Source organism: Lissotriton helveticus, chromosome 5_1, assembly GCF_964261635.1.
Source record: "Lissotriton helveticus chromosome 5_1, aLisHel1.1, whole genome shotgun sequence".
Taxonomy (NCBI): domain Eukaryota; kingdom Metazoa; phylum Chordata; class Amphibia; order Caudata; family Salamandridae; genus Lissotriton; species Lissotriton helveticus.
The window spans coordinates 1,419,024,140-1,419,039,056 of record NC_136065.1 but is presented as its reverse complement, the minus strand read 5'-3'; positions in this window follow the sequence as shown (position 1 = coordinate 1,419,039,056).

The following is a 14,917-nucleotide window of genomic DNA, read 5'->3' as shown; positions in this document are numbered from 1 at the left end:
TTGTCCTGTTACCTAACTAATCTACCATAGGTACTTTAGTCGGGGTACCCGTATTCCGTTCTTCTTTCGGGACAAACCCTATTCTATCTTTTGTGCTGTGTTTTTCTTTTTCTTTAAGTCAAGTTCAAAAAACTCCATTTGGAAAAAGTGGTGATGGGGCGTGCTTTGGGAGGCCGAGGGAAAAGAGGGTGGAGTGGGATCAGGTCTGAAACGGACCAAGGAGGGCAGAAATTTCAAGCAAGTGGGCCCATCAATCGGGCACAATGGGCTGGGACTTTCGGCACGAGCTCATCAACATGTAGGGGCTTCTGGACAGCCCTTCTTTCCTTCACTTTCCACGTTGAGAATGGTGCCTTGTCCCGCAACTCTTTGCTCTGTGGCTCCACCTTGGTTGAGGTCATAGATATTCCCCGATCTGCAGCCAGGCTGTGCGTCACGTCCGGCCCCTCTCCTCCGACGACCGCACGTTATCTTTAAATGAGTACAAAAAAAACAAGTCTTAGAGAACTGGCAGGGGAAGATGTTTACACACTTTAATTTCTCTCCCAACCCCAAGTAGTTGGGGAAACGTTTATTGGTCACGATAGGGTGGATGCTTAGTAATCCTTACATCGGTGTATGCTGTTAACTCATGCATCATTGCTGTGGTGCAGGTCTGCAAGTATCTTTCTATTTTCAAACATCATGTCTGTCTGGTGTTTATTCCTGTTATATTCGCGAGCGTGGCAAGAAGTCTGATATCCAACAATTACATGGTTCATCGAATTCAAACCGGCTCCTCCAGTAGAGACTTGTGTTTTTCTAAAACAAATCCTGTTGAGCTATATTTTTCTTCAAGGTCTGCTAATTCATAAAAAGTGTGAAGTGCTTATTATCATGGGCTTACAGCTACTTTTTCCAGGGAAGGACATACGTTAAGCATTGTTTTTTCTTTCTTTTCTGACAGCAACGGCTAACTTTTATCAGTTTTTGGACGATTTATCTTTAAAAACAAGGTCATCAGCTACAGTCTTTAAGATTTTCTGGGACGGCTGGTTACAGAACTGGGACCATTCTGGAAAAACGGGGACGTTTCGGACATTCTACTATTGTGCAATGGGCGGTGGTAATCCAAATGATGAGGGTGGTGTTACTAAAGCACTAAAACAAAAGCCACTGACATATAGTTCCCTTTTAAGGGTCAGATTAGGGGACATTAGTCGTCTTACCTGTCCTTTCTTTCTCAGCCAATTAAGTTCCATCATTTTACAGAAAGGAGAGGTAGTAATATGGCAAAATACGATCGTTTTGTTTCTGTCAATTTGTTCAAACACTGTTGTGTCTAAAGCCAATTATACCTGTGCCGGCGAGGTACAGTGTCGTCATTTATTCAAAAGGGAGCAAGGGAGCCCTCAGAGGGAGAGAGCGTCGTGTGCACCAAATAGGCTATTAGTACACGTACAACATAAAGAGAGAGAGAGAGAGAATCGTGTATAATAATAGGTTATTCAGTGCACACACATATAGAACAGTACGGGTCGGTTTCACATATAAAACACAAGCTGAGGGAAAACATAAATTCATAGTTTACGTACACACAAATACCAGATAGGGTGCGACAGTACATACGTCAAGTACGGAAACCTAAGACAGAACACAGAGCTATTTTGGGCAAAAGGACTTTGTCATGCATGTTGCGTATTCTCAGTATTCCCTTTAATTCATTCTGGGGGTCGAGCTCTTTGTTCTCCTTCCTTCCTAATAGTAGACAATTTTTGTTGGTAACCTCGCTTCAAAAATACTTACTCCTTTTTAATTGGTCGGACACTAGTCCAGTCGCGCTTATACTCACGGTGGGGTCTTCCAACATCTAGCAAATGATGATCCAAGCTGAGGTAAAGGAGGGGTCAGTCGGACGTGCGGTGGTACAATTCTGACTTTTCTATGAGGGTGGAAGAAGAAGGGGTAAATCTAAAAAAATAACAATATCCCTAATATCTGGGCTGAGGGGGATTTTGGATGAACCCCAACCCGGGGTACTCTTAACTTTTCCTATTTAGCCAGCACATAAATTGACTCACTGGTGCGCATTATTTTTGGGTGTACATTTGGGATATCGGTTGGGGTTGGGTTCGTCGTACTGAAATAAGCCTTCGAGTTTCTGGTGTAGGCCACTCTCCCATTCGCTAGCTCCAGAGAGAGTCGTTCCTAAGTAAGGAAAGTGCTATATTTTTATTCGTCTTTCACATGCAGGTACCATGTTCGGGCTTAATTTTCCTATCCCATTAACCGTTCGATCAACGCCTCAATCATACAAAAAGCATTCTTTTATTGACCCAGACGTGCGCCACACATACGCATTCATACCGTACAAATCAGGGCCCATGCGCATATTCATACCATACAATTTTTCACTCTCCCAGAGATAGCTCCTACATATAATGTACCGTCTCACAGAGCTAGCCTATTTTCCTCGCGTGGAACACGATGCGGTTTTAGGTCTTCTCCATACTTCAGCTGAAATTCCGATGTAACCTGCAAAAAAGAAAAAGAGGGGGGGGCAGCGTTCAAAGCACATCAGCGCGCATAAACACGAAAATGTTTTTACCTACCACGTACTTGACTTATCTCTCTGGGATGCAGTCCCTTATGTCTCGGCATTGAAGCCCAGAGGAACTGGTAGTGCGGCAAAGATAACCAATGGTAGTCTGTTCATTACATAGATCGCCCGAGGGCAGTAGTACAGACCGCGTGTAGGAGAGGGTCAAAGGCCAGGGGTATTCAGTATAAGGTGGAGGGGTGACGGATTCATGTTTTCATTCGAGGAAAAGAAAAGGTTTACGGTGGTATAGGGTCGTTCCTGTTCGCAGAGCATGGTATTTAAAAAAACAACCCTATCAATCTAAATGACTGTTATGATGCTAGTTCCATATATATTTTTCTTTTAAAACCTTGATTGTAAAAATGTCAGCATTCAAATACGGGCCTCCAACCATACAGGCCGGCCACGGGGCAGACGGGAAACGCATGAGGTAAGGAGAGATTACACTGTAGTATAGGAGTACATAACGAGCGAGCCATTTAATTGGAAAAAAACGAAACGTGACAAACGGTTGCAGGATCAGTGAAGGTTGATTTTATAATTGAAAGTATAACAGGATCAGTTACAATAAAATCGTCCATACGCACACCATGGGCGAGTATCATGAGTAACATTACTTCGGAGCTTTAATAATACAATAATCAATAGTAAAAAAAAAACGACATCAATAGGGTTGTCCGCATGCCCAGTCAGTACACTTCCCCGCCCGCCATGTGCACAAAGACCGCATACATCCCCCATAACATCAAGGCTAAGTAACTAGAGTCGTCATAAGGAGTTGCAAGTCCCGCCCATACTGGCGCCATTTTGGTCGAGGCCAGGCGGGTCCAGAGTATAGTTCAAATGCCTCCAATAACTAGTGGCCGGACCAGAATCCCTTTCGGCAATTCAAAAAAATTCCGTTAACGCCAGCAGAAGGGACAGGCGGCATGAACCGCGACTTAAAGGCGAGGAAGGCAAAATCTTCCCTACCGGGTCACGCTGAGGTCCCACCGGAACTGATCGAGTTGGCAGTCTACAGTGTCTCTTAGTAATTCGGACAAAAGCTGGTGTCAGCATGAGAGCATCACCATCTTGTGACAACGTTGTGGCCACTCCGGAGAGCGGGACAGCAGGCGTATCCCTCCACAGATGCGTTGAATCAGTCTTTCCTACAGCACCAGATGTGGATAAGGCGGCGGTCGCCCGGGGCAGCGGCATATCCATGGGGGATAGTCAAGCAACAGTGGCGGTTGCCCCCACCGGAAGCCCGCGGGAGTCGAGGGCCAACAACTCTCGTAGAATCTTTAAAACTGAGAGGACGTCTTCAAGAGTGGGGCTCATGCACGAGCAGGCAAGCATCCAAGTTCCATGGTAGCCCAGAGCCATCCTAGTGGACCAGGCCCATATCCGGGGAGCCGGCCGCCATCTTGAGAGTCCCCCCCCACCCGCAGCTGTCCTTCACCACAGCCACCGGAGCGGGTCCCCCGGCCAGTCAACCGCGGGGGCTTGTTGAGTGGAACGCTAATGGCGATCTTAGTGCGGGAGAGGAACCTCCACCTGGGGGGGGGGGGAGGGGAGAGGGGGCCGTCCGCGCCGCCTCTCCGCGGGCGCCCCACGCCATCTCCTGGCGTAGATATACAAAATGGCTGAACCAGGCAACAAAGGGGGGAGCCATCAGCAGGGCATCCCCCGCACACAACTTGCTGGACACCACCTCTGGACGATCTGGGGACGGGCCTCGGCGCGTGGGGTTGCCTCCGGCCTATTCGCACAGCGGTCCTCCACCCCAGGCCGCCACCGACGCTACCTCGCCGGCTGATGGCTTTTGTAGACTTTCTATAGCCCAAAGCCAACTAAAAAGTAGCCCAAAGTAGCCCAACATTGCTACTTTAAGGAAGGAGGGACAGGAACAGCGTCAAGCAGACGGCGAATGCATTGGGATTGATGTTGCAGCCAGCTGCCATGTAAATATTTGTATAATAAAACGTTTTAACATATTACTTTGCCGGAGTGTTGTATATATTTATAATATTTGCATAGGGTTTGTTGTTATTTGGGCGGGGTGGGCGGCGGAGCCGAGCTGTCTTGCGGCCATCATGGCGGCGAGCTCGGCTCTTCTCACTAGTTTCATATTTCTCATGAGGGGTTGTTCCTAATGTTTCTATATTAGCAGGGTCAAAAAGATCCCATCAGTGGCCTACTGATTTTGCTCGATTCCTTTTGTTTTTCCTAACGATTTTTATGTTATAGTTTGCTAGCACGATACAGCGGCTAATCCGTATTTTTATATATATGTCCTTTTTATTAGGGGTGTCCTCCGGTGGAACCGGATGATCTACCTCTAATAACGGTCCGGGCTGAACCAACTACTGAACAATGGGGAGAAGATAGGCATGACGGGTTACAATGGGGACAAAAGTCTGCACTACCTATCCTTCACTACTTTGCGGAGACTAGGCAGAATATTTCTATTCTACAGTATTCGCAAATAGGGAATACCCAAATAGAGAACTAATTCCAAACAGTCAATGTTCGGACAAACAATCAATCAAATGAGGGATAAAAATAGGCACGACGGATTACAACGGGGGCAAAAGCCTGCGTTACCTATCCTTCACTATCTGCAAAGACTAAACAGAGTATTGCGACTCTGTGCTTGTTTGCAAATAGAGAATGATCCAAAGAGAACCAATTCCAAAACAGTAAATGCTTGGATAACAATCAATCAAATGGAGAGGGAAGCAGGCACGACGGATTACAACGGGGGCAAAGGCCTGCGTTACCTACCCTTCACTATCTGCAAAGAGAGAATACTCCTATTCTTCCCTGTTTGCAGACAGAGAATCTCTCAGCAACAATCAAATGAGTAACTCTAGTATTTTCAAACAATCAAACAATCAATTTGCAATTTGTCGTGTTACACGACCTTACCCGGACCGCATGGACAGTTTCTCGTCTTCCGCTTCCAGCACCTGATCGTCCTCTATTCTCCGTAATTGCTGTGGCACTCCTGATGGTTCCCAGTCAGGACCGTAGATCACTCGAGAGAGGTGTGCTCGGAACCAGTGAAGTTCGGATGATCGGCTGCCAGACGAGGGTATATCGGGCAGGTGCACTTCCCGATCGTTGCAGTCGTTCACTCTGTCGTTGGGATCTCTCCCACTGGATCCACGTGTCGCTGATGGGCCCCATGTTGGGCGCCAATTGTGAAAAGGTAGGGCCGAATTTGACCAAGAACCCTTCAGTATTTGCCCGGCGTTAGCCGCCTCTCATACCATCCTATATTACCAAACAAAGAGGCAGGCGCTGGAGACAGGAAGGCAGGAAACAGGAGTTTATTCCGACGGAGCAGAACACGTCAAATCAGACAACAGGGTATCTTCTCGAGGTGCTCTAACCGCATCTCTGAGGCCTGGCCTCTTATACACAGGTTTATGGCTTTATTACATACACTGCATCCGTAATGTTTCTTTGAAGGACAGAAAAGACATCCTCGGAATCCCCGGTCCAGGCCCGTTCCCACACACATCTACAGTAGAGTTCCCACCTCGATCTCAGCATGTGGTGGTTATCGCGCAGCTGGACATTCCGCTGGGAACGGGGATGTGTGTGATCAGTCGGATCTTCGGGGTGCGAAAGCATTGATTAATCCCCGCTCCTTTGATGTGAGGCGAGGTCCTACTGTAGGGGGCAATGAACTGCATCTGTTGGGCTAGGTGATGGCCTGGGATCAGACCGGACAATCGGGCAGGGAGGAAGAGGTTATCAATAGGGCCTGTTCTTTGAATGAGATGAAAGAGCGAGGGGGTTCAGCACGGGATGTGGCTCGGAGACAGGGTCGCAATAGAGGTGCGTTTATGGCCCAAGCAGGAGAGACCGGGGCTGTCAGGGCGCGGGGGAAAGCTTGCGAGGCCGGGGAGTGAGGGGGAGAGGCGCGCAGGCTATTGGCAGTGGGCAGAGAGGCCACGACACACAAAATGGCTGCCACTTACGTGCATGATGGGGCCTAAAAGGGACAAGATGGCGTGGCCACTGTTTCACGATTTTCACTTTACTTTCAACAGTGGCTGTGGTGAACATAAATGAACGCCGCTTATATATACCTAATTTTAGTCATTTTCCACACGCCTAGCTAGTTGTAGGCGAAGTATCCCTTCGCTACCTGCCCAATTTAGAAAGCTTGCTCTCCACCTCTGAAAATTAGGTTCCGTTCTCGATTTCCAGTGCATGGTAAGCTCCCTCTTCGCTATTATCAACCCCAAATCATAAAACTTGCTGGTGACTTTAGTGTTGGGAGTGTGTGGGAACCAAAGCAATAGACAAGTCCCCATATCTGCCTCCATCGTACGCCCCGTCGCCTGGTTCAAACATGCCACCTCCTCTTCCCAGTAGGATCCTAGCCCTATACAAGACCAGAACACATGACTAAAATCAGCTCCATCAGCGTTACACCGGGTACACGGTGACTGAGATCCCCCGAAATACTGTAGGATTTTAACCGGCGTCAAATAGGCCCTGTGTAATGTAAAGAATTGAACCAATTGGAACCTGGCGTTGCGTGTACCCTTCCAGGCCCTCCTCAGCAACTGAGGCCATGTCGTCTCAGGTATGGGTTTGCCAATATCCATCTCCCACTTGCCTTTTAGGGCATCCAGGGGCTGGAGCCGCTCGGACGATAGCCGCCTATACAAACACGTAATAGCTTTAAACGTACCCACCGCCATGGTGATATACTGGCAGCCCAGTGAAGTCGGGGCTTCCAATAATCCCATCCTCCACTGCCTCTGAATTCCTGCTACAGGAGCAGCGTGCAACAAATAGTCTCCCCGCGGTAGGTCAAACGTGTTCTGCAAGTCGTGGAAAGATAATAGAGCCCCATCTCTATACAAGTCCCCCATCACTTGGACTCCAAGCTCCTCCCAGCCAGCCAGCGCCGACCAATCCCCTCCATGCGGGAGGTAGTTATTGTTAGTCAAATATTAACTTCATGGTACTTTCATAGGTATTTTGGTTGAAATTGGGAATGTTTTGCGAATTTTGTACATTTGAAAGTGTATTACTGTGAATCTACTATGTGTAAATGCATAGCGCTTCGATATACAGCACGAATGAACTTGACCATTTTTTAAAAACATATCAAAAACAACCCTGTTATGGCATTATAGCATCAGATTGAAGATATAAGGCCAACCATATAGAAAATTAGAGGTACATGGTACCTGGTGTGATTAGATAATATATAGGGAGAAGCCATCTTTACACAATGGTAAAGTAACATTATAGACTTATTTTGACTTTTGAAACATTTTTAGTGCTATATATAGCATGCCATCATATTTATAGGTATATATTTATATTTATAATTTATGTCATCAGTAATATTTGGATGCATTCATATTGAAGAGATTCTGCGGGGTTTGATTGCCTATATGTTATGGTCCTTTACCATTATTTCAACACTGGATTGTGCTACCTGCCACCTTCTTTTGAAATGAATAGAGATACACATATTGTTTACTTGTGTTATCTCAAAAATATGTTAGCTGATGAACTGTTGTTTTAAATTGTGTTTTAAACATGGGTGGTGGGAGGACTGTAAAGCCCTTTAAATTTGCACTCTGTGCACAAAACTCTATGACCCATCGAAGGCTTGTTGCTGAAATGCGTAGGTCTACTCCTGTCTGAATGCATGTGCACGTTGAGGATATGTAAAAGAAAAATAAATAAAGAAACCTGAAGGAAATCCATTTGCCTGTTTGTGTGCCGTATTCTGATTCCTGTGGTTGTCTGTGTTTTCATCTTGGAGGAAATGAGGTTGATGGGCAGTGTTCAGAATATCTATCTATCTATCTATCTATCTATCTATCTATCTATCTATCTATCTATCTATCTATCTATCTATCTATCTATCTATCTATCTATCTATCTATCTATCTATCTATCTATCTATCTATCTATCTATCTATCTATCTATCTATCTATCTGTATCTATCTATCTATCTATCTGTCTGTCTGTCTGTCTGTATGTATGTATATATATATATATATATTACCTACTGGCGGTCGCCAGTAGGTATATATAGTTAGGATTTTTTCTCTATGGGATTTTTGAAAATTCTATGTCTAATAACTTTGGCGTTTGTGGACGGAATTGGCTGAAATTTTCAGGAAAATGGCACATTATGTTTCTGAGCAGCCCCTGAAAATTTTGGGGGGGTTCGTCAAGGGGGGGCCGAGAAAAAAGGGGGGTCCCAAAACGCGTTTTTCCCATGTTAATTTCCATAGGGCGGTTGGCCTCACTTTTAGCCCGAACGGCTGAATGGATTTGCACGAAACTTGGCAAAATTGTAGGGACTGGTAGCCCGATGTGCCTTTTGTAGGTCTCAATATATGTGCTCCAGTGGATTTTGAGAAATTAACGTTTAAAAAAAGATATATATCTGTAACAGCGGACCGGGCAGCGCTCCAGTACGCGTACTTTTCGCGCAACGGAGCTTTGTGAAGCGAAGCTGATTGGTTCTCCGGCGTCTGTAAACATTCCAAACAGTCTGTAGCGGCCGCCATCTTGTCTCTCGGTAGGATCGAGAGACAAGAGGAGGCCAAAGCGAAGGGGCAAATGATCATAAGGGGGCATAGTAGATTGTCGCTGACCCCCTAGGTTTGATGTGGAGGTTTTAAAAGGGCCCCGCGGGGCAAAAAAAAATAAAATAATAATAATCGAACGGCTGAATGGATTTGCACGAAACTTGGCAAAATTGTAGGGACTGGTAGCCCGATGTGCCTTTGCTAGGTCTCAATATATGTGCTCCAGTGGATTTTGAGAAATTAACGTTCAAAAAAAGATATATATCTGTAACAGCGCTCCGCTTCGCGTACTTTTCGCGTTACGGAGGTTTGCGAAGCTGATTGGTTCTTTGGCGTCTGTAAACATTCCAAACAGTCCGTAGCGGCCGCCATCTTGTCTCTCGGTAGGATCGAGAGACAAGAGGAGGCCAAAGCGAAGGGGCAAAAGACCATAAGGGGGCATAGTAGATCGTCCCTGACCCCTAGGTTTGATGTGGAGGCTTTGAAAGGGTCTCGCAGGGCAAAAAAAAATATACCGTTTTTTTTAGTTTTTTTGCGTGGAGTGCGCCCGGTTCGCGAACCGGGAAGCGTTCTGGGGAGCGTACTTTCTTGAAAATTTGTGAAAAAAGTTAGAGTAAAATAATAATTGTGAGTGATCAGATGTAGGGTAGCTCTGAGAAGAGCTTTTGGGTTTATGGTACATTTAGGTACTTATAAGTAGGTACCAATGCACAGTCTTAAATTCAAAATGAAAACTCTGTTGCCCTCATCTGAGAAGTGAACTCCATCTCCTCTGTAGATATCTTGCATGTAGTAACGCAAGTTATTGTTGTACAGGGAGCCCATTCCATGGTCTCTCATGTAAGCTGAAACAGATTTGTTTACATGCTTCCTCGATTTCTCAATTTGTGGACAAAATTGGTTCGACCACCTCCATTTCTGTCTTTGGCATATATTTGAATATACCAAGGCAGTCTGAGGAAAAAGTGCCATCAATTGCTCAAAGGTGTCCTTTAAAAGCATTTCCAGACCTACCCCAGTCAAAGTGCCCAAATCATTACCTCCACAGTGCACAATTAACAGGTCAGGTTTTGGCAAATGCATAAAGGTTTTCACCAATGGTATCAATTGGTGACATTTTAATCCTCTGTGGCCAAACCACTTAATTTCCACATCTTGTAAATTGAGGTTAGGTAAATTCCTGTTTTCAGCGTACCTTTGAGCCCAATAGATATAACTATGTCCAACAATCCAGACAGAAAACATGGCGAGAGAAGGTTCTCCTGCAGTCAGATGAAGTGTGGCAATGAAATGGCAGTTGAAAAAATGAGAGTGTAAAATGAAAAAAACTGAGGAGTTTCTGTGTTAATGAAGCAGTAAGAGTGATTGGTGGATTTTGATTGCTGAAAACAGAAAGTTAGTGTGCATGGATGAGTTCGTTGAAAGATGTATTTTGAGTGGCGAAGAAAAAATCATTAAATGAAAGAATGCTCTGGATATGCAGGTGCACTGAGAGTTCAGAGTTCAATTGCAACATTGTTGTGTGAACTTGCAAACACCAGAGGTCTTGCAAGAGGTGGTTGCTATGCAGAAAAGGCATGAAATGGCAGAGGGGGGAAGGGTTTTCATTTGAAAAAAAGTGAGGGAAGAGTTTTGATTGGGTGACATGAGAGATATGTGTGAGGAATTACAGCATTTCTGTGCTTTTGATAGCTGCAGACTCTGGAGTGCATACCTTTTGCTCTGCTGAAGACAAATTGGTGTGTTTCTGAGACTGTTTTGAAACTCAAAGTATTTGCTAAGGTGAGAAAATATTTCTTTAATTTAGATAGAAAATAGTGTGCTTTAAGGAGAAAATTATGAAGAAAGTTGTGTTTTTCAAATGTTGCTTTGTCTCAAGTGTTTTACAAATAGATTTTGTTTCTTTGAGAAATTGTAATTGGAGAAAATGTGAAGTATTAGTACTGACAGGGCTTTTATGTGCATAGGAGCTGTGGAGTGTTTTCAAATTATGACTTGTAAATCGTTTTTGAGAAAAAGCAATGGTTTTAATATTGATGAGAAGGACATAATGGTGTCTGCTTCTTTATAAGGTAATTGAGAGTCTCTGATGTTATTTTTCCCATTTCAATGTAAGAAGTTTGTCTGTGGAGCAAATTGCTTGTAAATATGCTCCCACCTGTGCATGGCAAATTTAGATTTTGAATGTTTGCGTTACATAGGCATGTTAAAGGTGACTGAAACATGCTGCAAAGGCAATCAAAAAAACGCTTTTATGTGTCTTAAGGACATTTTAAGTCATTTCCCCATGTGCAGTGTTTTCAAATTATGAGTTGAAAATCGTTTTTGAGGTAAAGGAATGTTTTCAAAATTTATGTGCGCCATATGCCCCCAAATTTCTTTTTCAGGGGTGCAGCAGGGTGTTCTTGAGACACCCCTGCACCCTCGGAAAAATTCGTAATTTGCGATGAGGTAATTGCTAATCGCAAATTGCACCTTCATTCCTATGGGCCTCCTGCTGCATGGAAATGAATGGGTAATTTGTAATTAGCAAATAGGTCATCGCAAACTAGGAATGGTAAAGAATCGCTATTTATTCCTTAAAGTTCGCTATTTAGGAAATGCAAAAAACTTTGATGATACATATGGCGGTTCATTTCTAACAAGATAAGAAGCATAGGGATAGATTTATGATGACTGGCGCATCACCAGGGATGTGTTAGTCATTCTGTGACGCTGTTCCGTCACCTATGGTGTGCTGCATTTACAATGCGGCGCATCATGGGGCAAAAACAGCACAGATGCGTGACGTATCTGTGCCGTAAAGGTGGCGCATTGCTGGAGTTGTATCGCAAGTGTGATGAAGCTCCAGCAAGGCTCAGGGGTGTCCCTGTCGCAGGGTTTCTGTTCTCAGACAGACCTGTGGACAGAGGATTGGAACCTCGGCGAATTAGGGTGTCCCAAAACTCACCTTAGTAATCAAAACCCCTTAGCAAGCTAGGTACAGTGTCACATTGGATATAACAAACTCTCAATGTTTAGACAATCCAGAATATGAACTTTTATTACCTCAGGATACGTGGAACTCATGAACAGTCGGTCGTTATATATTTCTTAGAAACCAGAACATGGAGTTAAGAAGAACACATGTGTATTTGAAATGTTTATTTACTAATGCCGTCTTCTCAGGCGTAGTATCTTAGATAATAGAAGTACACATATTATCAGTAGCAAAATTACCAGCATAGTTACTAGTACATAAAAAGCGAATGGTGACAGTATGTTAACATGCTGTAAATGAATAAGAGTTAGCAACACTTATAAGCAGCCGCGGGCCGTGGAGGGAGTTACGGGGGGGCAGGGAGGCGGGGAGGGGGAGGGGCACCACCCTGCCCCACCGTAACTCCCTCCACGGCCCGCGGCTGCTTATATCTCACCCTCTCTAATACACATAATATATTATTTGCTAAGAAGGTCTCTTTGTGTTGGTTTAGGGCGTGCCGATACTTTAGTGTCTTAGATTTGAAGGAATCACATCAGCATACACCAGCTCTCTCTTCATGTGAACCGCATCAAGTGTTGTGTATGTGTGTTCGGCAAAGCAATATAAAACCCGCCTCATGCCCAGAATTGGCAGAAGCTGCACTTATGTTATGAGTATGAAGTCGTGGAGATCAGACCTCATAACAATTCTGTATCGTGTTGTTCTTGAAACTTCAGCACTCGCTGTACAGATATAGTTTAACAAGTAAAGCAGATAGTAGAGCAATAACATATTATTGTCATGTAAATCACGATGAACTATTAGGTAGAAAGCTAAAGCAACAACTAAGTGTCGTGTGCAGAAGTTGCAAAAAAGGAAAAAATGGCGTTTAAACCGGTAATGAGTCCATGCTAACTTAACACGGTGTAAAGATATCCAGGACCTAGATGACACCTCCCCATGATCCGGAAACGAACTGAATAAGATAATAGAAGTGCCATCTCATGAGAGCAGATTGCAAGTTTATATGTGGACGGTCCGCAAGGTAAAACATTAAAAACTAGGAAAATTTAATGCTAAAGAAAAATAAAACAGCCAAGTACTTTATCGAGTCTTAAGCCAATAGGCAAGCTAAATAATAAAAACTTGACAAATAAGTCAATGAATTGTCAATGAAATGCTAGTACTCAGCATATCAAACATGAAAAAGGTCTATGACATAACTGTGTATGCAAAATAAGCTGCAACATCCTCCAATAGGAAGTCACCGTCTTCATCCGAAAAGAGTTCAGCCATCCAATTTAAAAGCGGAAAAGAACATACGTGCTCTCCCAGCACCGGATCCTCTATCAACATCAGAGGACAGCTCGGTGGGTTTTCAAGAAAGCTCTGTTCCAAGAAAGACTGTGTTGCCGCCAGTAAATTCCAGGGACCAATTAGTCCATGCATCAATGCCACAGCCATAATCCTTTCGCCAGGACAAACCAACTCGTGAGTAATGATAGGAGTCATCAGCTGATTAAAGTCGACGTCAGGAGAAACCGGTCCGCAGAGACACAAATCAATGGCCCAATGGAAATCACAGGTCAGGCAGTGAAATACAGGCTGGACACAGGTGAAGTAGGAGAATCGAAAAGATAATCCATATGCCGTGCTTAATATCGCCAACGGCATTGTGCCATAATATTCTAGCATGCGATTGCGGAACAGTGTCAGCAGCTGCAGGGCGGGAGCTTGCACAGGACGGACATCCATATTTAAAAATGTAAAAAAGCACAAGAGCGTACGCTGGTAATGCAAGTAAAAATGGGAATCCACGAAGCAGAGTGGAAAAAATAGAATGAAAGAAAGCAGGGATGACTTCAAAGATTTTCTCAAATGAAGTCACGAGACCACTGGTAACAACTTTAAAAAAGTGCGCCAGGCCCTTTGTGGAGGACGTGTTAGAGATAGTCCGAACCATCTTGCTGAAATGGAAAGGCGAATCTGTATTTAAAAGGGTCTGCAACTCTGTACGGGTGTTCGCTATGTGAAGCACAAAAGTTTCACGGGCCGAAGTCAAGGCCACCTCTCTCTGAGACAAAAGAGCTCTTATTCTTGTCATGCCGTTGAAATGTGCTCCCAAGGTTGGTATTTGTGGCCAGATTGAAAACTCCGTATGTTCATGTGTGGGAGGAAATAGAACATTTCTGCAGCAAATAACCCGTTCATTTACTGTTACGATAAAATGAATACTTTTAATTAACCCAGAACAATCTTCATTATTGAGCATCAAATAACTACCATTTTCCAAGAACTTGAACGTGGGGATGATAGCAGGAACTGGTGTGCCTTGCAACACGCAAGCCATATTTGGTCGGTGTTTGTTGCATGAACCGTGTAACTGTATGTGCCTACACATTAGTGAATGATCTGGCGTCTCAGTGCATTCCTCTCCATTCAGATAAACTTCTTGATCATCTTTGAAAATCTGTATGTGTATGGAAGCGACCAGACCTCATGAAGAAAACCACTACCTAAAGGTTAATAACGACCTATTGGTATATATTTCATACAATTTGAAAACTTATATAAAGCAAAAGGCAGCGTTATTAAACCGTGGATAAGGCACGTTGCCAAAGCAGTCAACCTTTTGGATTTATACTGGAAATGTTAAAGGAAGAATTACGGAGTAGGGCCTGTAAATCTTTAATGGACAACGAGTAAAATTACTCCAACTATCATATTCCTCTAACTCCGGGATAGTAGGGGTGTTTAATTTTTTAGAAGTAGCCAATCCAAAGCATTTGGTCTGGGAAATTGTTTCA